Below are 22,798 nucleotides of genomic sequence, written 5' to 3'. Positions count from 1 at the left end.
TGTAGGTATTCCTCTACTATATATTCAATCCATGAAAGATCAACAACTATATTTGTAGCAAGTGAAATTCTAAATGCTACTATACCAACACTAGCTAAGTAGAACTAAACAAATTAAGCCTAACATCTGATTTGTATAAATAAATGGATTAATCATGCGCACATCTTTATTATATCTGCTGGAACTTCAGAAAACTTCCAAGCTCAATGGTTTAACCAACAAACACTCTGAGCTCCAAGGCTTATGAATAGTCTCTTTACATTTCTGCTATAACAGTGTAACATTACCAACTTCGTGTTTACAAAATAGAACAGAAGTCAACACACACACAATAAAACGCCTGGGCCATCACTATTTTGGTATGTATCAATTAAGCAAACACTTAATACCCGCCAGTTTAGTTTCTACCTTCTAACATTCACCTCCCCTCTCAGAAAATTACAAATACCTCCGTATTTATTACAATTCTTTCCTTCTTCATAAAACTCACTTCATTTAGTACATTTCCCGATTTTCTCCTCTCTTGGTATTCCCGCTTTCGACTTGAAATGACTGCATATTTCGCGTCTTCAAGAAATTAGCCAATAGGATAATATGCCCATCTGGCAAAACGTAGAGAAGTTGTTTCACTCCTTGAATTTTTGATCTTGATTTCGTTACGTTCTCAGTTACACTATAATGTTTGCATACATCAGGTTTACTAGATTCTTTGTATAATGATTTCTTACATCATATTGCATTAGGTTCTGACGACGAGCTTTTTGTTGTTGTATAACCAGGTGATGAGTAAGTTTAAGATTGCTTTGTTCAGTTTATTGAGATGTACCAACGTGTTTAATTTGAAAAGTCGATAACTTTCTCTCTGGCTTGTCGAAAACTTGAGCAAATTTTGCTTAAAAGTACATTCTCTTGGCAGAACTTAAACATTTCTTAATGTAGACTGGACACTGCGTGACTGTGTAGAAGTAATTACATTTAGCACCTTTAAATGTATATTGTATTGGGTATTTCAACAAGTTTGGGATATGCACTTAATTTGTCACTCTGCACATATAATTAGACGACTGTGTGCAATTTTTTCTCCAGTTCTGTGTGATACATTTGACTAATGTATCATGATTCACGAGTTTTGGGATAGCGTGTACATGATTTGACTTACGAGGTTACTTTGTTTAAAATGAAAGAATATATTGTATAAATTAGTATTATTTTGTGGATAGCTTTGCGAAATTATAGTAGTTTTAGGATAAGAGTTTTGGTGTGTCATATCATTAACGTTTGCATGTATTATTAATATTTTATTTTTGTGCATGTCACCATAAATATTAGGTTACGATATTATTTAAAGTTACATTTTCCCATTTTCCATTGTTTATGTGAGAAAATCGAAACGAGGGGTCATCTTAAGAAATCTTACAATTTATTTTCGAAACTTCCTTTACAGTTTATTTCTTTTTAGATTGGCCATTTTTTCAATTATCTCCTTTGTCTCATCAAAGTCCTGATTGGCGGAACGAAGTCGCTATTAGGGTGAGATTTCTCAGATAATTTCAGATCGGTAGGCATTCCTTTCTTCTTTCTATATAAAGATGCTCTTATTGCTATCGTCTTTCATGCAATTAGCACTCACCTCTTAGTACTTTAAATTTTGTCCCTGCGCAAGTGAAAAAAGAAACTTATTTTGTATGGTCTTCGGAAATTATTAATAGTACCTTTACCTCAAGGTCCGTCGACCCTACTGTTCCTTCCCTCTTTTAAGGTCGCGTCATAACTACCCTTCTTTGGAAACCGAAGAAGTAGTAAAATAGTGACGTCACCGCGCGAGCAGAAACAGCTTTCGCCCAAGGTCCTTCTCATTCACCCATGCTTGTTAGTTTGATTTTTGCAGGAAAGCGAATGATTCTTGTTTTCTTGTATTGAGAAAAAATAATTACTGTAGTGTTCGTGTTAGCTTATAAGCATGTCGAATTGTACGATAAGTACTTGTTGCAATCATAGTAGAAATATTAAGGGTTCCGAAGTTATTTATTAGGTATTTCTCTCGGATCCTCTGTGGAAAGTTTGGCAAGAGAAATGTCGGAAAGACACCTACGCCTAGCGTCTATTCCGATCATTTTATTCCCGAAGCTTATAAACGTGATTTAAAACGTGAGTTTCTAAATATTCCACTCAAGAATAAGTTTAAACCGATGTTGTGCCTTCACTGAACTTATCAGTGTCATACGGAACCGTGTTCCTGTAAATAATGAAAGAAATAAGTGTACGAAAGCTAGGTGTTTAGAGTAAAAACAAATCAGGCATTTGGGTACAGTCAGATGAAATAACTATTATGACCGGAACAAAAAATAACTCCGTTTGTTCCGTTTGTTTTGTTGAGAGTGAGAGGCATGAACTAAAGGAATAACTTTCCTTTTTGCGCGAAGAGAACGAGAAATAAAATTAAGTTTTACGTCGCATGGTTATGCCGGCCGTGGTCTAAAGAACACGGTGATGGTGAGAAATGAATTAAATAGTGGAATAAAGAAAGTGGGAGGAAGCAGGAGAACCCCGAGAAAATCCACGCACAGCGTTTGTCCACCACAAAGTTCACTTGGCGCGCAGGATCGAACCAATGATGCATGCACCAGAGGTGAACGCTCTACCATTGAGCCACCGCGGCCCAACGAAAAACTAAACTCTGTCAGTATATGCAAAGTCAAAATAATAGTCTATATTTACAAACGAAGTTAAAAGAATTGGAAAGCAAATATAATAAAGAATTAATTTCAAAGACCGGTTCTAAAATATAATATTGTGATCGTTTCAATAGAGTGGTTAATAACCGGTGGTGGATATATTACGAAAAAGTTTTATACAGGGCCACGTAAATATGCTAATAAATAGCAAGAAAAAACAAAGATGGACTGATTAAGATATTATTCGTGCATTAACACAACGCGCCACAGTGATAAATTATATAATCATCTGCGGTTACATGTTCTAATCCGCGTACCCAATGTGTCAACACTTCGACATTGCATACAAAAATAACCATTTTATCGTGGTATTCTTACACCAGTTTTGAAAATTTTGACGGAGCGAGGGCGCTGCTTAAAGAGTGTGAAGAAATTTTCAGTGCTTATATTTGGTTAAATGAATGATAATGGGCGCGTGTCCTATGACGAACAGGTTTACTTAATTTTGGAATGACACAGAAGTGTCCAGGTGGCAATGATTCGAGGCTTGATAGATGTGTGGAAACAGTCAATGTATGAAGATTCCGATAAGACTATGAGTAAAAACTTAAACTTCGAAATCATATCGAAAATTGAAGTCTTAGGATTAAACATAGTTGCAATTCTTTCCAAGTTAAACGATGGCCATGTGATGCTATGTTGTGGTCTCATTTTACCTTCTTCCCGGTGGATGGAAGCAACAAAAAATAAGATGTATTTTGAAAATTTTACAAAAAAAAAAGTCGAAAACAAAAGAATGTGATTGGCCGATTATTTGATGTCCTAAGAAAGACACTTCTATGTTGAAACTATTCGACAAGACTAGGACATTCTTCAGAATTCGGTTTTTGAATAGAAAAACACGGGAACTTCGGAAGAAGGATGCTTTCAAGGTAGTGGATGCAAAGCTATTCTTCAAGTGCTGCACAATCCTAAAGTAAGTACGTATTGTATCTGTATGTACTCTATTTTTTATCGCATTTTAAAATTTGTTTTCCTGTGCAAATTACTATGGCGGAACATTGGCTTAGCCTACGATATTTGTCCCTGCTTCACCGCGGTGACGTCACACTACAGCTGGAGAAAGTGGCTACGCAGAAACATCGAGTTATGAAGGGACCTGTAAAAGCGTGGAACAGTAGGGTCGACGGACCTTGCCTTTACCTTATATTTGACTAATACATAAATTGATTAATCATCTACATATCTTTATTATATATACTGAAACTTCACAAAACTTTCGAGTTCGAAGGCTTTTAATAGTCTATATTAGGGTGGAGTGTTTTGTACTTTTGTTGGAAATTCGATGACGCTAGCGCGGAAAAGGTGTTATTAGTGGCACCGACCTTACTGATTTTTTTTTTTTTATTTTTTTAGACAACCCCTTACCCTGCTCCAACGGACTTAAAAGTTTTTAAATGTTTGGTTAGAAAACACGCACAACACCAATGACAGATAAGCTACTTGTGGTCGTTTTTAGAGTTACCTGATGGCTATAATACAATTATTTTATTAAAAGAAACTTGTAGCAATGCCAGTAAATAATTTTAAAATGTTTATGAGTCAAAGTACAGCCATATTAGCTCAGTTGTTGGAATTAATATCCAGATTTTGTTTGGAATGCCACGTTAACGATGATTACAGGCATAGCTCTTGATATAACACGATTTGTTTTTGGCAACTCTTCGCTTGTTATGTACACCGACAGCAAATGCCATCTAACGCCAGGCTACACAACTTCGTGGTTGCTTACTTTGGACACGCTCTCCGAGCGTCGTCGCAACGTCCGGCTCCGTCCAGATTTGTGCACCTTCCGCTCGCCTCGTTGGCTCCAGAACCTACGACGACGTTTCTAGAATATTCTCGCTCGAAGTTTGGCGGTGGTATAAATATTACGTACTTCGGCCAACCAATCCAACAGACCAGTTTATTGTAGCTAAAGCTTTAATGGTTTTAGTTCGCTACTGTTTCTGTTAAGACAGAGTTTGGGCATTGTACCTAATGTTACAGTCTTCTTAGTGCGATTCGATTCAGAATTTTGTATACTTTGGTTTCCAAGTTCGGAAGCAATCGAAAGCAAGATGAAGAAAAAGCCTCATAGCAGACCAACGCGGGAAGGTGTGATACGAGGCTTATTTGGCACTCTCAAGTGGAATGAGTGAAGGGCAGTTACCCACGTACGCTGACGTTATGCGACATTATCATTGGTTTCGAAGTGGTTTAAGTGGTGACGAAAGTGTAACTAAATTACCAGTGACTGACATTTGTAAACTAGTTGGACAAAGAGTTGTACATATTTGGCGTAAAGCAAGCATTTCTGTGGTTTCAGAAAAGAGAGTTTTTCACATGCTGAAAACAATTTATAATAAGTGTTGCACCAAGGAAAATCATTTCAGTCGACAAGGACAAGAAGCAATACTTCGTGTAGGTTTTGTTGCACATGCGGAAAATTCTCTTTTTGATATTGCATCTTGCAAATGTAAAACTGCCGAAAATTGCAACTGTGAAAGAACACGTAAGATTCCAAAACGAGAATTCAAGTTTGTTTTGGACCAGATCAACCGATTGAGGAAGACATATCTGTTTCAAAGATTGTCCAAGAGTATATTCTAGTTGCATTTGACTATTTAAGGCCGTCTCAGCCATTGATAATTTTCGTTTGAAGGCAGATTTCCCACCTAACCGTGAAATAGAAGACATATAATAACTGAGTGTTGTTTCACTATTGGATACGAGAAACACAGGAAATGGTCATGGAGCATTTTCTCATATATAATCAGCAACAAATTTGTTACCTCTCTTCGATGAGAACACAAAATCAGTGCCAATGATGAAACATGGCTTGGATATGATTGGGGATGCAACTCAGATCCTTAATTCTGCCAAGTCAACTGTAGTATGCGCGGATCATCCACTATATGCCATAGAAAATCTATTTACTAGAAGTGCCCCGACATATATTGAGAAAAAAAAAAATGTTCATATTTCGGTTTTTACATATAGAGCAAGATTTTCTGCAAGTATTTGAAAACTATTTGGACGGGAATGGCTGGACCGATATTCTTATGGAGGATACAATCTCAACTGAAACCTTTCTATTTCAACTGTGCCCCTTCTGGAGCTGCTGTCGATGTGTGTTTTCCGGTATCTCCTTCGAAAAGAAGGGACAAATTGCTGCCACCGAGATCTTACAATTGTTTGATGCAGAGACGTTGCCACAATGAACTATTTCACGGACTTCGCTGTGCTCTGTCTTGTTAGCCATTCTTAGTAGCTTTCGATCTTCACTCGTCTCGACCAAATGACTGAATAGCAAATTGATAACATAGTTGAGGTCATTCACTTCTTTTCCCTAAGCAAAAGGAGGATATCCTCCGCCAGAGGGTTACGAGTGGGGCCGAAGTATATTTCGCATATTTTCCGAGGGCACAAATACGATAGATTACTGAATCCCGTATGTGCCTCACATTTCCAGATTTAGGTTGGCCCGTCATATTGGCTGTTATTGTATCTACTAATGCAAACTGCACATTAGATGGAATAACGAGAGTTGCAGGTGCAGAAATTTACTAAACTACCCATATTCAAATACTGAAGAACATATGTTTTGATGCACATATCTTTTGTTTCTTAAGAGCCCATCCAGCAGCTAATTTGCAATGTGCGTAGAGCTCCTGATGTATCTCATTTCATGGTTTCATCATTGATCGTCGTAACTATGCAGTTTGCTTCTGTGTTTAAGAAAACTCTTTCACTACAATAGAAACAATCTAATATTTTAGAATAAAATACTCGATTTCGGAAAATCTCTGAGAAAAACCAGAAGGCATTTTCTTCCATCGGACTGGACAAAGTGCACGACCAGAAAAACCCTACGTCAAAGCTGGTGGAGGTATACTGGTCTTACTCCGAAATGCAACTCTGGCTCGGGAACATGCACTTGTTTACGAACTTTAAATTTTCCGTATATGAAAACATAGAAATTCACATGAAGCACCATCAACAGAAAGCATGAAAAAACATACGGGGAAACTGGAAAAGAAATATTTTCATTGTTGCACAGAATAGGATGAGAGTTAAAGAAATCGGGGAAAAATAATTCGAAGTTTTCATAAATTATCGAATACATAGCACACGAAACTGTCTACATACGTATAGCAAAGAATAATTCCCACTGTTAAAAAATGCTAAGGCACTGACGAAATAAGAACTTCGAGAAAGAAATACTAAAGTCAATGTGGATTTGATTTTTAGACTGTTCCTTTGTTGCATGAACCGAATTCTTTACATCCATAAGTTTCAGTCATGAAAACAAGTTTCATATTTCTTCTTTAGGACTGCATGGCTCATTCACGTGCGATAAGTAAATCAGCATTTTGTATCTAGCTTCTCTTGAAAAATATCGAATCAGATTGCATGCCTGAAGAGGAAGATGGTAATAAAGGTGAATTCGATGAATCTTTCAATCACGTGCTTTCCCAATGTTCCAGATCTTTTACCACATGATCTCTTTGCTGTTCATCTAATTCATTTAAAGGTTCCTTAGTATCAACAACCAGACAAAAATCACTGTCAAAAATTTCGCAAGAGATACATGAAATCTTTTTGTATGATGGATCATCTAATGAATCTGCGGTCAGTCAAAACAATTTTTCCGAATATTAGGCACTGTGATTATTTATACATGACATTATTAGAAAACACTCTTTGCAACCAGTAAATGTTGTGTTACATATGTATGATGATGTAATCCGTCAAAATTAGGCTCGTGTTGGTAGAGGTTCAGGCTCTCGTGATCAGGTAAAAAGAGAATACAAAAGAATTAGCAGAATTTCTTCACAATGACAACAAATGAGAATTATTTAATATACCAATAGATCTTACTTCCTACGTTGGATCCCAGGAATTACAGCTTATTGCTACTTTTGAACACAAAGTAAAGAACAGTGATAAAATAAGATTAACTTCGCGTTAGTTGTAATAAAGGGGAGGAAGATGCTAGTATCTTTTATTTGGTTGCTCATGCAGCAAATAGGTTACCAACACGGAGTAGTTCATACCGTTGACACTGATGTTATAGTACTGATATTATAGTCCGCTTATCTCCAGGAAATAAATGTAGACAATCCACCTGTGAGTAGAACGACCAGTTAAAGTTGTATTTAAAGATGTCAAAGAAATAAGTGGGGAAAAAACAGTAACTACCCATGATTTCCACACTTCTCGGTACGATACAAAGTCATTTTTTGTGGTCGTAATAAACAAACGATGTGGGAAATTTGGAATATATTTTTCCTGACATTACGGAAAGTCAGATTTTATCAACTTCTCACAGTGATATACCAGCACCCGTACTCAATGTGTTCAATATTTTGTCATCCCTACTGTGCTTTCTTCGTCTGCCACCATCTTGAATGAAACTAAAAAAAGGACCTGCTCATTTCGAAGAAACAGACTGACAAACATACCCTCATATGTGCTGCATTTCCCAACATGTACCGAGAGCTCTTTTTCAAGGAGGCCAAGACTTGACAAAACCCACGCATAAAGTTTTCGTACACCATAGATCCAAGCTGGCGCGAACCTGGATCGTGTATGTTACCCTACCCACCAGAAGTAAGTGCTCTACCATTGAGCCGTCGCAGCTATTTTCCCTTTTATGAATAAAAAAAAAGTTTTATAACTCCTTTAAATGTGCACGGAACGTTCATCAGAGGGCTATTTGATGTTCTACTACTGTTTCAAAATACCATATCACTGATAGAGGGCCTTGAAAAGTCAATCATGAGAAATCTCGTGACTGGATAACAATATTATAGAGAAAAAAGTGGAACATGGTAGTGAGAGAAGAGGTAAAATTGCATTTTATGATTGTTAGCTGTCGTTAAGCAATGATGCTGAAGTTAACTCCTTTAACGAGACTCCTTTTTTTAGACGCGATAGAAGACAACACTACATTTGGGAAGGTCTTCAGATGCTTTTAATATTAAAACAATTCCTGTCTTCGCAATATGACTTCGGTTACAAAACCAACAGATATGTTCCTATAAAAGAACTTAACCCTAGATGATATAATTCGAATTTGCAATAAGCAGGCAGTAGCTTGCACAAAATAATTAATATTGTGCATAACATAACAAAGTTTACTCATATCCTAATTAATTCTATAGAATAATGACGAACACTACAGAAGCATGACGAAAAACTTCTCATATCACGATGCATGAATAGAGTTCCCAACAATTTGATATATAATTCGAGCATTAGTAAATATATATGTTTTAACCTGTCATAATTTGCATTCACATTTAACGGTGACGACCACACCCACATGATTACAAGAACAATCAATAATTAACATAATAACTTCCATTTTTCCAACTCCGAATAAAGTTCGTAAATAGCGCGTACAACTGCTGTCAGTTGGGAATTAATGTACTTATTATTACCAAATATTTAGCTTCGCAAGATTCAATATTGTGCATTTTGAGATCACAGGTTATTTGTATACAATGTTCTAAACAGAATATATAATGAAGGAAAACGAATGTACGCATCTACTGTTGATCATTTTCTACTTTTAGTATTTCCTACAACGATCCCATGCCTCATTACGTGAAAGCAACAGAGCGCTAAATAACTTTAAAACATATAAAATAAAACTTTAAAAATACTTTCGTTCTATCTATTTCTGTAAGACAGCACAGCTAAATAACAAAACGATATTTTGCATTGTAAAAAAAAAATACACTCTCCACATTTCATATTTTTCACCTCTTGCTAATGAAAACCATTTTAACTTACCAAACTCTAACAGACTTATAGGATATACATCAACTTACTGAATTTCTTATTAGAAGCTGACATGCACATATTTGGCTACGCAAAGAAAACTAACCAATCCATTCTAGAACATCATGAGGACGGATGAATCTCTAGGAATAAGTACGTTAATATTGATGAGTATACGCGTAAACGGAAAGATATTTTTAAAGAAAGGGAGTACCTATAGTTCTTCATTGCTCTTCATTTCCCTCTTCCTCTCTCATTAAGTTTTCAGAAATGTAACACGAAAAGCATGCAGATTGGACGAAATGCAATAGCTTACTAACTTTATATTTTCCAATATTTGAGTCAAATAATTTCTAAACAGATGTTTTGGCCATTTTGAACGGAAAGTCATTGACATATTACTTTTCACTGTATTCTATCATTCATCAATTAAAGTGGATTAGAAGTTTTGTTAATTTGAGAAAAGATAAAGGTTAAAAAGGAGTGAATTTACAAAATGTCTTATCATCGTGACATAGTAGTATGCACTGGTTACAATATAAGTATAAAACGACAATCTTTGGTGGTGTTCCAACTACTTTGCATGTATTGTTACCAAGTTAGGTCAATTATATTAATTTGATATATATATAGTGAACAACTTATCTTGATACAACCTTGTAACTTTTAAATAAATCGGCAAAAAATATAGAAATTTTGAACCATGAAAAAATCTTCGGTATCGGCATTTTCTGTGATATCACAAGATTAACAGTGTTGACGATTCAACGTAAGTTGTACTTTTTAAAATGGCATTACGCCAGGTTATAACATACTTAAAATTTACATGTAAAATGAAAACATATAGTAAAATACTCGTCATGCAGTGTTGCAAACTAAGGACGCTAAAGTATCACAAAAATTCTAGTGGCATCTATTGCAACAATACCGTAAATGAGAAGAACGCAGCAATGCATATCCAAAGTAGTTCAATATCTAATACAATGCTCATGATGTATTTCGAACAAAGTTACAAGAGATCAAAAATCTGATTTTTCAAAAGCTATTATTTCGAGAACCTGCTTAAATAAGTACCTCAACCAATTACATAAATGGTTTTCAATAGATGTGAAGTTTACAATGCAGTTTACGGAAATGTGATATATCAAACCATTCCGGAGATATGTAAAACGGTTAAAGTTTGGAGCACTGCTTACAATTGTGTAATTTTTGAGAACTAATTATATTATAATTACACCTAACAAAAAGCATTGTTGTGATTTTATAGAAGCAAAGTAAACAAAAATTGCACTAAAAAGTTAACATAATATCACTACTTTTAAGCAAGATATCGAATTTTACCATTGACATCTCTTTTTCCGCTCCATTTGAGAGTGGGTACTTTCCTTTGTAACTTGTAAAAACATAGGACTTATGACTTATCTTGTCATAAGAGGCTTTACTCTTGTGTTCTTATTTTCATATGCATTTAAGGGAATATGTCGAGGCCAGTGATGGAACGGATAACGAAGCTGTAACAGCAGATGATAATGAGAGGAGTATTCCACGTCTGTCCACTGCTCGTGCTTCTGAACCAAGGAACACGTCGGAAGAGCTGAGAGAAAATCAGGAAAAATGAAACAAAGCCCAATAGTCGTTTATCTCCAGATACACTACCATCTTCACCAGGAAGGCCCGAATTTCTGACTGATCAAATAACCCAGATGATTGTTCTTGACTTGCTTTCTAGTTCTACTGTTGAAAACATGGAGTTTCTCCGATTGGTGGGGCATGTCGAACTTCATTACACAGTGTTGTCTTGTTAGTCGCTACTCGTCGTGTAGTAGTCTAGAACGAGACTCAAAAACTGAAGACACGGCTACAGAAAAGATTGTGTAGCAATTACAACGGACAGCTGGACTTCCAATGTATCGGAGAGCTATGTTACAATAATAGGGTCATTAAGAAAAGGCATATCGCACCAAATTTGAGAGTATTAAAAAAAAAAAAAAAAAAAAAAAAGAATGGAGCATTACTATAGAAATTTCGGCTATTGCTAAAAACAATGCTAATAACATTGTTGCTGCAGCAAAGGAGCTTCCATTCAGCAGTGTACCATGCTTCGCATACACATTGCCGTTACCGATTTAAGCGGGACTGTCACTGCCTGAAGTTGCTGAAGTTCTGAGTGCCACTGCTCGACTTGTCACCCATTCCCAGGGTTTGCCCAAGTGGACCCAGCCCGAAAAAACCCGGTGGGTTTTTTCGGGTTGGACCCACCTGAAAAAACCCTTTAAAACCCACCTGGGTTTTTGATTTATTTGTTAGTATATTATTGGTACAACTAAGGTGATCACATTGTAAGTGATTTTTATCAGATTTTAGACTTTCCTTGGGCGAATTAGAGGCTTTCACGTTAAGGTATACAATATTCAACATAAGACCTTTATAAAGCTCTGAATGCACTAAATGAATTAAAAAAAAAAAAAAAAAAAAAAAAAAAAAACAGCTTGAGATAGTTATAGAACAAATTAATGTATGGATTATGCTTATAGCCTTTTGAAGTAAAATAAGCAATTTTGTACTTTGGAAAATATTTTCCGTGAATAGTGTGCTCGTCGACTCGGCGACACCGAGGGACGTTATCACTCATACGTTTGATGGGTTTAAGGTCATAGGTGCCGGTACTAATAGTACATATGTAAATAAATTAGTAAAACTATTAGTATTATTTCTTACCTTTGATGTAAAACACAAGTTTTTTCAACTAAAATTTGGTTGAACAATAACAGTTTAGTTCAGTCATTTGTTACTACTCTTCAAATAAGCATTCTGTAGAATCAACACCAGCAATAGCGTAAAAATTCTTGTCAAACTTAAGAAGCTTAATGCTCGGGGTTCCGAAGACTATGTAACGCTTACTATTTCAAGTGCTGAGTTCAAATTTCCGTACTAGTGGAAGTTTTGATGTACACGCCGTGAAAGAAGCGCTCGGGAAATTCCCGAATTAAATGCAGAAGGATCTGAAATCAATACTTCAACAATAAAACTATTTATTTTACGTTTATCCTGCCATACGTCCCGTAAAAAACGAGATAGACCCGTTTTTGGGCCCCGAGTGTCCCGTATTTTAACTCCGTTCCATTTCTGCTATCAATATCAGCTTATTCGAAAAGTGAAAAACAAAAAATTCTGACATTGGCTGGGAATCCTGTAATTAGTGAATCAACAGAACGCTGTTGCATGTAACAGTTTCGAGAAAGTTATTACACCACCCTGTTCGACTTGATAGCGAGCGAAATTTGCAATGCTACTTTATCCATTGAACTTGATGGAAACTCGGATTAAAAAAAAAAAAAAAAATTAAAAAAAAGGCTTTTAGTGTTTCTACATTTACAAACACAGGGAAGATGGCTGACCTTTTCTCCAGCAACACATTAGATAAGTTAACAAAAATTATAATCTTTTTCAGAGGCTAGGGGCACAAAATCGTGTTTGGTCCAGGCCTTAGAAAAATGTAACTCTGCTCCTGAAAATTACACACGACACAGGGAGAAAAATCAGCTTTTCATCAGATTAAACTGACGAACGTAATTTTGGTAAATACAGCCATGTAAATAAACATTGCTAAACGCGCGAAGAATAGTGAAGGTAGATTGTACCACTGATTTAAATAATTTGCATATTGTTTTCCTGTAAAGCATTTTTATAGCACATCTTAAGTTTTTAGGCATCTTTAGTCTATACAATTAATTGCAGGGTACGAAGAGAGAAAAGCAGCTGCTGCTTGGTGAACTTTTGCCTATTATACGTATTCTGAAAAAAAAAAAAAATTAAATAAAATGAAATCTTTTACTTTCAGTCTCACGGTTATGCCTGCTATGCTCAAGGTGACGGTGATGATGAGAAATGAATGAAATGACGGAATGAAGAAAGTGGGAGGAAAAGTGAGAATGCCGAGAAAACCGACGCACAAGATGTTTGTCCACCACAAAGATGGGATCGAACTAGAGACCCCATGCACCAGAGGCAGGGTTGGCAAAAACCATGGTTTTTATTTAAAAAAAACCAAAAAAACTGTTTTTATGGTTTAAACCAGGTTTTTTTGGTTTAAACTAGGTTTTTATGGTTTAAATAATTTGCTCTATATATTCATATCATATATAGACAAAAATAAGTTTGTTTTGCCTTGATGTTATTATGCAACAACCGGGTTATGCTGGAAGGGGTCACAAGCTTAAAGCGGAATAAAAACCGCTTCTCGAGTTACATCTGAGAGAAATCGTCCTCCATTTGAACTCGGAACTAATTGGCCACAAATGCGATACGTCTGCCGACTCACTCACGAAGGAATCCTGATAAAAAAAAAAAAAAAAAACGTTGTACTGATCTTTACGTGCATCTTAATATAACTGTCAAGAGTCATTTCAAAAGGACAAAAAGATAAACAGTTGCACAAGTGAAACCATTATACAGAATTATTTGGTCTAGGAATTAATTCGTGCGGGTGGACAAGAGATGGCGCAACGAACGGAGCGTCCCACAGTTCCGTGTATCCACACATGTGTTGCAAACCCCTGTCATCGCGTATCGTTCGTAGTATAGGGCAGTGGATTAAAGCGTCAACAACACCAGTTTGTAGTTAAGTGAACACGGCGTAATTTGTGCCTGATAAAGTGTTTTTGCGGGGTGTCCTGCTGCATTACTTTAACATGCATAAAAGTAAGACTGAAAGTCATCGTATTTTGGTGGAAGTGTATGGTGACCATGCTCTAGCTGAGCGAACGTGTCAGAAGTGGTTTGCACGGTTTAGAAGTGGTGATTTCGGCTTGGCAGACCAAGAGCGAGCTGGACAGCCAAAAAAATTTCAAGACGAAGAATTGACAGCATTGCTCGAGCAGGATTCGTGTCAAACGCAGGAACAACTTGCAGCAGCATTAGGCGTTGATCAAACAACAGTCTCCAAACGCTTGAAAGCCATGGGAACGATTCAAAAGATGTCACATTGGGTTCCACATGAATTGAAAGACAGAGACGTTGAAAGACGAAAAACCATTTGCGAATTGCTGCTTCAACGACAGAGCAGAAAGGGGTTTCTGCATCGAATTATTACGGGTGATGAGAAGTGGATCCATTACGAGAACCCTAAACGAAATATGGTGGGATATGAAAGGTGTGGCGTACTATGAGCTGCTGCAACCGGGTGAAACTATGAATGGAGAACGTTATCGACAATTAATGCGTTTAAAGCAAGCTCTGTCTAGAACACGACCAGAATGGGAGAACAGACATGATAAACTTATTGTTCAACATGATAACGCTCGCCCACATGTCGCAAAACCGGTCAAAACCTATTTAGAAAATGTCGGATGGGAAGTTTTACCCCACCCGCCGTATTCACCAGACGTTGCTCCTTCGGACTACTACTTGTTCGATTGCATGAACAACGATTTGATTGGACAGCGGTTTACTTCTTCAGAAGATATCGAAACATGGGTCTCTGACTGGATCGCTTCCAAGGATGAGGACTTCTTTCGCCACGGAATCCGTACATTGCCTGACAGATGGGCGAAAGTGGTGGCTAGCGATGGACAATATTTTTCTTAAGGTATTTATGTATTTTGTGTTTGTACTACAGCTTCAATGTGTGCGTACCAACCGCACGAATTAATTCCTAGACCAAATACATATGGACAATTTCAAAGTACCACGGAGTACAGAAGAACTAATTTAGTTCAAGTTAGTTAACAACGACTTTTATTGGTCCAAATTAAAGAAATACAACGACTTAATTTGCATATCAGTAAGTCAGTAAGAAAAGTGTTTAAAGATACGAATTATTTAAGTCCACTTTGGCTCAGACTCATTTATACATAAATATATACCAAAGATACTTCTCATTTCACTAAATGCCTCTCGTGGGGTCTGTACGACCTCCCCCCCTCACACACACACAAAAGTACGGCATTTCGATGTATTTTATCAATAGTAAACATTGAAATGAAACAATATTTAGAATTTTTCTTTGATTGCAATTACACAACAATAATAACTACAAAAAATCACAAAACAAACATTTATTAACTTATATATAAAAAAAGTTGCTTTTGTAGTATAATCTTTTTGAGTAATGAATGGGGAATTTAGGTCTGAATATAATACGAACAATATACGGGAGTGAAACGTGATAACCCACAAATGTGTGTTCATCAAGATTTTACAAACACTTACACTTTTACGAACATTTTTCGTTTTTTAGTTTAAACCAGTTTGTTTTTTTGAAAAAAAAAAAAAAACAGCTGGTTTAAACCAGCCAACCCTGGTCCTAATCGTTTGCACTGTGTTTGCCCCGGTCTCAAATTTGAAAAAAAAAAAAAAAAAAAAAAAGTGATCACGTGAACTTAGCAGGACCAGAATACAAATTTCTATAATCTGAAATTTTTTCTGTACGAATCGTTTGTAACGCGTTTGTACCGGATTCTACCTTAAAAATTTTCGTTTGTACCGGTCTCAAATTCGAAAAATAAAGTGGTCCTGCTAAGTTCACGTGAACTTAGCAGGGCCACTTTATTTTTCGATCTATTTGAATCTGAGACCCGTACAAATGAAAGATTTTACGGTACAAACAATTCGTACAGAAAAGTCTTCAAATTTGCAGAAATTTATTAGTGGCCCTGCTACATTCACGTGAACTCAGCAGGACCACTTTATTTTTCAATTTTTTCGAATCTGATACAGGTACAAACGAAAATTTTTACGGTAGAAACCAGTGCAAACGCAGTACGAACGATTCGTACAGAAAAGGTTTCAAATTTGTTGAAAATTATCAGCGGTCTTGCTATGTTCATGTGAACTAAGCAGGACCACTTTTATTTTTAGCTTTTGAGACCGGTACAAGGGAAAATTTTTACGGTACAATCTGGTACAAATGCAGTACAAACGATTTGTACAGAAAAATTTTCAAGTTTCTAGAAATTTGTATTCTGGTACTGCTAAGTTCACGTGAACTTAGCAGGACCACTCTATTTTTCGATTTTTTGAATCTGAGACCGGTACAAATGAATATTTTTACGGTACAAACGATTCGTACAGAAAAGTCTTGAAATTTACAGAAATTTATCAGTGGTCCTGCTACATTAACGTGAAGTCAGCAAGGCCACTTTCTTTCTCGATTTTGAGACCGGTACAAACGAACATTTTTACGGTACAATCCAGTATGAACGATTCGTACAGAAAATCTTCAGACGTGTAGAAATTTGTATTCTGGTCCTGGTAATTTCAAGGAAATTAGCAGGACCACTTTATTCTTTGAATTTGAGATCGGCACAACGAAAATTTGTACGATACAAACGTATGGTGTGCAAATTTTTATAATTTTCAAAAGTGGTCCTGCTAAGTTCACACTCGTGTCATCTAACAAACGTTGGTTTTTGCTTTTGAACGCTTGATTTTATGGCATACGACGAACACGCATTTATACTCGTAAAGTCAACCTGCACTGATGAATGCAACTTGTACGCTAAGAAACATCTAGGACACCGCGATTGAATTTCATGAAATAATTGGGGTTAAGTGCCGTATCGCCGGACCAATTTTAGGAAATTTACCGGGTCAATTGGAGAATTTATTTCAGTTCGTGAGGTGCCATATAATAGGATACCAACTAGTAGAATAGTATGTAGTTATTTGGGGATGCGCAAGGGTAGTTACAGTCCAGAACAATTTAGAGAATCAGTTTTAATTTGACGTATTGTTCTTAATCTGCACCTAAAACTACACTACGCATCCAATTCCACCGGTAAATTGGATTGATACGAAACAATATTCAGAAATTTAGTAAATAATTTCCTTAAAAATTCTTCCTTTGTGAATTAATATATTTTACGGGTTAATTTTACAACGGCCGCTCTAGCAGGTATACTCACTCAGAAACGAGAAATTACACACTAATAATTTTATGAAATGGATCATAATTTACTTAACCTTAAGCTAACCCCTCCCTACTTAATTATATCTTACTCTACTCTACCCTACCATACTCTTATTATACTTTTTAAAAGGGCCCTACTTATCGATGCGCAGCTGGAGCGTGTCTTGTAAAGTTTACCCTATATTACTTATAAATTTTCCGAAAGTTACCCTATTCTTTATCTTCAGAAATTAGCGGATTAGACTAGGCCTCTATGTAGTAAAGAACAGTTGGTTCTATTTAAAAAGTGCGGTTTTGGAGGGATGGCGCTGTTGTGGTTCCTTTGTTAGCGCTTTTTGGTCAGGGGAGTGGAGAGTGTCACGCTGCAGTGTATCCAACTGATTTTTAAAAGCTGGACAGGACTATTTGGGCGCGGACGTTTCGGCGCTGCCGTGTGGGCGCAAAGCCGTTTAGGTGCCAGACGTTTGAGCGCGAGGTACATAGTAAAATTCACAATTCACGACATATAAAGTAAGCTAGCCACTGAAAACTAAGCGCGAATCAAGATACATACATTTCCTACACTTCTACTTTTATCTCACCTCATCTATCTATATTTTCAATCTCTATCTTATTTATTCATCTAAATGAAATAGTTTATTGCGTTTGTGGCATTTGTTGCCTAACCTCGTCATGGATTAATTTTTCGCTCGTTTACGATTCTTGTACTTCTGATCCAATGATCTCATTTTTGTATTATATAAGAAAGCTAGGAAATGAAGGAATCAGACAAACTGTTAATTATTTTCTTAATGTTAATTAAAACATATTGATTTAATTTTTGTATTCTTTTTTAAAAAAGTTAATAATTACATACTTATGAATATTAAAATTTGTTTTCTTTCGTATTGCGTTTGCCAAACTCTTCTCTTCCTTAAGTCCAATAAAGAACTACCAATAAAAGATTTCCGCGCACACGAGTTGAGAGAAGTGGCCCCGCGTAGCGTAGTCGCTAACGCTCTCGCCTTCGGTGCGAGCGGTCCCGGGTTCGTTTCCCGGTGCGGGTATTTGGTCGAAAAATTGTAACACGCCCTTTCAGGCCAGCCACCCTAAATGAGGTTTTCCTGGGTTTTCTTCATTCACACCAGGCAAATGCCGGGGTGGTACCTAATTTATAGGTCCAGGCCGCTTCCTTCCTCCCCTTTCCCCGAATAGTGTACTCCCTTAAACGTGACGGGCTAAATGGCCTTAGATGCCGAGAGCCCAGAAATCTAAAAATCTTAAATCCTAAATCCTAATCGAGTTGAAGGAAAGATGTTAATACAGGGTGTGTAAGACATTGAGTTTAGGAACTGCAGTACGCCGTATTTCGGGTATCACTTTTTTTTATTAACATTCCAATATAAAAATCAAAACTTAACACACTTTTTTTTTCGTCCCATTGTAAGCATTTAATCTGCATTGAAGAAAGTAGCGAAAGGAAAAAAAAAAAGAGAATAATTTCAAATTGAAAAATAATTGTTAAGTGTACATATATTGGTCATTTAGCCACTAGAAATGTATTTGACATTTACACTTATTGCATAACTACAGTAGAAGTCCTGCTTTAAGTTTTTTAATGGAATAGGCTCACTATGTATGTAATGTAGTCAATCATATCTGGTCTGGTCTACTTACCTTAGCTTGAAAAGTTATCAAATAAAAAGGACACTTAACTTTGGCTGAAACTTAAATTTACAAAATTTAATCGTTAATTCAGTTTTTAGAATTTTGAAATTCCAGTATTTCTAGTATGTAAAACAAAATCCAGTATAATTCAAGGACTTCCACTACAGTAGACACCTTGCGATATCTTGATTCGAACTTAGTACTCAGCGCCTAACATAATGACTTTTTAATTTAACTCGCGCCCAAACGTCCAGTGTCCAAACGGCGGGGCCCAAATGTCACGTACCATTTAAAAGTTGCAGTTTAGACGTTATACATAGCCTAATCTGTTTACGCTTAATAAAGAAAGCCGTAAGTTATATAGTTGTAGTGAACCATTCTAGTGATATATGAACGGAAATTACCAATTTAAGAACAACATAGCACAATTGAGAATTCTGTGAGCTTCTACTATGTATTAAGCAGATTGTATAAAAATTGATTACGTTTTATTCGATTTCATTATAAAACTGGAGCAACTGAAAAATGCAGGAATGGCAATGTCAATTACTAAAAGGTTAATTTAAGGTTGATAGCTTAGCGATTTGCAAAATACCTTGTAACTGTAAGTTTAAATCAAGTTAAGGTTAAGTCTCACGATGCTTATGTTTGTTTTAAGTGTATGTTTATCGGTTGACAAATAAATTATTTTCTCGAGTTTTGGCCAGGGAAGAATTCCGATATGTTTCCACTCGAGAACTGCGAAAGCCCTCTCTGTTGGTCTATTAGCTAGTGAATGTGCTTTTATTGTAATTGGTTCTGGACATTGCCGGATCTATAAATCGCAAGAATTCGCGGTGCGGGGGGCATAGACCCTAAGGAACCCAAGGACTTTTAAAGGTATCCCTGTACCTTGTCTCTAAATATTAATTTTTAAAACACTTGAAAAAGAATGATATTTTTACAATAGTTTAATTACTTGAACCAAATTAATGATCTACGAGGACTGACAACGACGCAGGAGATGCCTCTTACTTTGGAGGGGCTTAAAAATACGTTTATCCACATATTGTGACTCTTCGCAAGAGTTGCAACACTGCTGAAGTGTTCTTATTATATTACACGTAAGAAATCCAACTGCATCCGGACTTGCAACTCTAATGTTAAGGCATTTGGAGAAATTGGGATTGTATATGAAAAAAATGCGGAGGACATGGATATGATGAACGGTGCTTACACAGGTGTTCAGAAGAAACTTCAAGAAATGGAGAAAAAAGATATATGTATTCACTGCGCGGTTATGTAAAAGAAAGTTGCCAGTTACTCCACAACGCTCAAGAATTTGTGTATATTGTTTGGCCAAAGTATTAACAGGTTGGATTTTCTGTCATCGTTGACAGGAGAATCAGATTTCACTTTGAAAAATCTCAATCCAATCAGATGGGCCTCAAAGTATTAGTCCATTGTAGGTATCAGGTTGAAGTATGCAGATGTAATGAAAACTCTCGGAAAACTTTCACTGACAAGTAAGAAGGCTAACGAGGCATCAGAGCGATTAGCGAAAATCATGGATTCCTTCGATTTTGTATTTCTGACTGTGGTGCTGTCAAAAATATTTTCACAACTGAACATAGTATTGCAACTTCTCCAAACTAAACAAATTGACCTTAAGAAAGCTTTACGCACTCTTGAAGAGAGCCGAGAGGAATTGAGGAAAATAAGAGAAAAATACCACCAAATAAAACAAGAGGCCACAGCTATTGCTGAGAAGTGGAAAGTCAAGCCTGTGTTCGTAGAAAAGAAGACAACCCAAAGTTAAAAAAAAAAAAAATACTTTGATGAACTGGTAAAAAATCATCGGTTTTCGAACACAGAGGCTTGCTTCAGGGATAATGTTTACAATAGACATTTGCCATTGCGTACAATGAAATAGAGAACCGTTTTACATCGTTACAGACAATTCTTGATATATTCCCGAAAGAACTTTTGAACCTTTCAGAAGAAGAAATTTAGTTAAGGGTGAAAGCTACAAAAGAAATGCCAGCAAGACATTGGCCCATCGCTGTCGTTGGAATTAATTTCCTTTCGCACTGAACTTAAAAGCCATATTTCAAAGATTAACACTGTTCTCTAATTGCCGGTGAAGTTTTGAATACTCCTGTTTTATTCCTGACTTTACCCGTGACTATGACTTCCGCTGAAAGGTCATTCTCAATTTTAAGGAAGATCAAGTGCTATTTAGGAATCTTGGCAATCAACCATGAGAGGGCTTCGAGCATTGAAAAGGCAGATCTTATACGGGAATTTGCCGAGCTAAAGTCGAGAAGGAAGGGTTTCTTGTAAAACGTAAATATTTGAATCTCTATTCCATACCAAATAAAATAAAATATTTCATAAATATGTACTATTTAAGAAAATAATGAATTTAGAGGGAGCCTTTTCAGTTTTTCTTGCAGGGGGGGATTCAAAATTTGTATAACAACATTTAAATCATATTTATCATTGAAGTAAATTGTGTAATGACTTGCGTATCTTTACAGGTTGATAAACGCTCTTTATGGGATTCATACTATCACCTTATCAAATTGCATATGACATATATACAATTAGTCATATAATACTAAACAGTGCTTGAAATTAAGATGTAACATTTGGGTGAAATAGTCATGCCTACAAGACTCCACAATTTTCTCGCCTCTTCTCGATTCACGTCTCACTTCATATTTATGAAAGAAGGAACGTATACATGGATAAGCATACCCTATATTTTTTAAAACTGGAGATCGTATGTCTACCGAAAGTTCTGGTGTTAGTACTGTACAATTTCTTTCCTCCAATAATTTTCTGCCCCGAGCTTACCTTGAATTTGTCCCTATGCATATTTTATAGATTTAAAAACACTAGAGACAGTCACCAGAGAATAATGAGTACATATCCTGCATATCCTCTCGTTAAAAACTTTGGAACGAGTTGAATCTACCAATTTTAATTCATTTTCTTTCCTACAGAGAGCATCTGATCCTTTTTACAATACCGAGGTTAATTTATTCGCAAGTTAATATGGAGGATGTATGTTTTTTCTTTTCTCTTTTGCTTTTTGCTTAACTGTTCTGAAAATAACTTCAGTAACTTTTGAAACTGTTTCTCTTCACTTGAGCATATGCATGAAGTGGTTTATTACGAATAGGATAAAAAGAACTGTAATAGATTAATTACAAGTAAACAGGTTAGAAACACTGCGGCTTCCGAAACCGGCCGCCCGCACTCGTTCGCTGGTCAAGTAATACAAAGCATCATTTAATGTGAACATATACTAGCCTTTGTTCTATTCAACAACAAATAACATACCAGGGCTGCTAACAGACAGTTGCAGTTTTAGTACTATATCAAAGATTCGAAAATCACTAAACGATAGTATTATATATATATATATATATATATATATATATATATATATATATATATATATATATATATATATATATATATATATATACATATATATATGGTGGCGTATTTACAATTTTGTTTCGAAAGGGGCTTAAGCCCGGAAGCCCCCTAAATACGCTACTATATATATATATATGTGTGTGTGCGTTTGTGTGTGTATGTGAGCATCTTGGTGGCTAAGCGGTTAATATACACGCCTTTGGGTGGGAGACCCGGGTTCGATTCCTAACGGAGGCTCATGTATACCGGCTAAAGGTATCTTAATAAGCTTAACATATCCAATAAACGCTAGTTTTTACAGCATATG

At 36.2% G+C, this 22,798-nt stretch overlaps 1 protein-coding gene across 3 annotated transcripts in view; it reads right to left on the bottom strand.

Annotated features, from left to right (window-relative positions):
* Window positions 1-22,798, bottom strand: part of LOC145693483 (uncharacterized) — a 113,410-nt gene that overhangs the window by 8,216 nt on the left and 82,396 nt on the right. Inside the window, exon 1 of one of the 3 annotated variants that reach the window (XM_081769523.1) lies at window positions 17,625-17,784. The exons of 1 other annotated variant lie outside the window; for it this stretch is intronic. The gene's annotated coding sequence lies outside the window, so the exon portion shown is untranslated. One more of the 3 variants, XM_081769524.1, reaches the window with a different exon arrangement.

The sequence above is a fragment of the Thermobia domestica genome, chromosome 8 (genome assembly GCF_964235325.1).
Source record: "Thermobia domestica chromosome 8, izTheDome1.hap1.1, whole genome shotgun sequence".
Lineage (NCBI taxonomy): Eukaryota > Metazoa > Arthropoda > Insecta > Zygentoma > Lepismatidae > Thermobia > Thermobia domestica.
The sequence above is the reverse complement of the archived record's forward strand: the minus strand, read 5'-3'. Positions and strand labels throughout refer to the sequence as shown.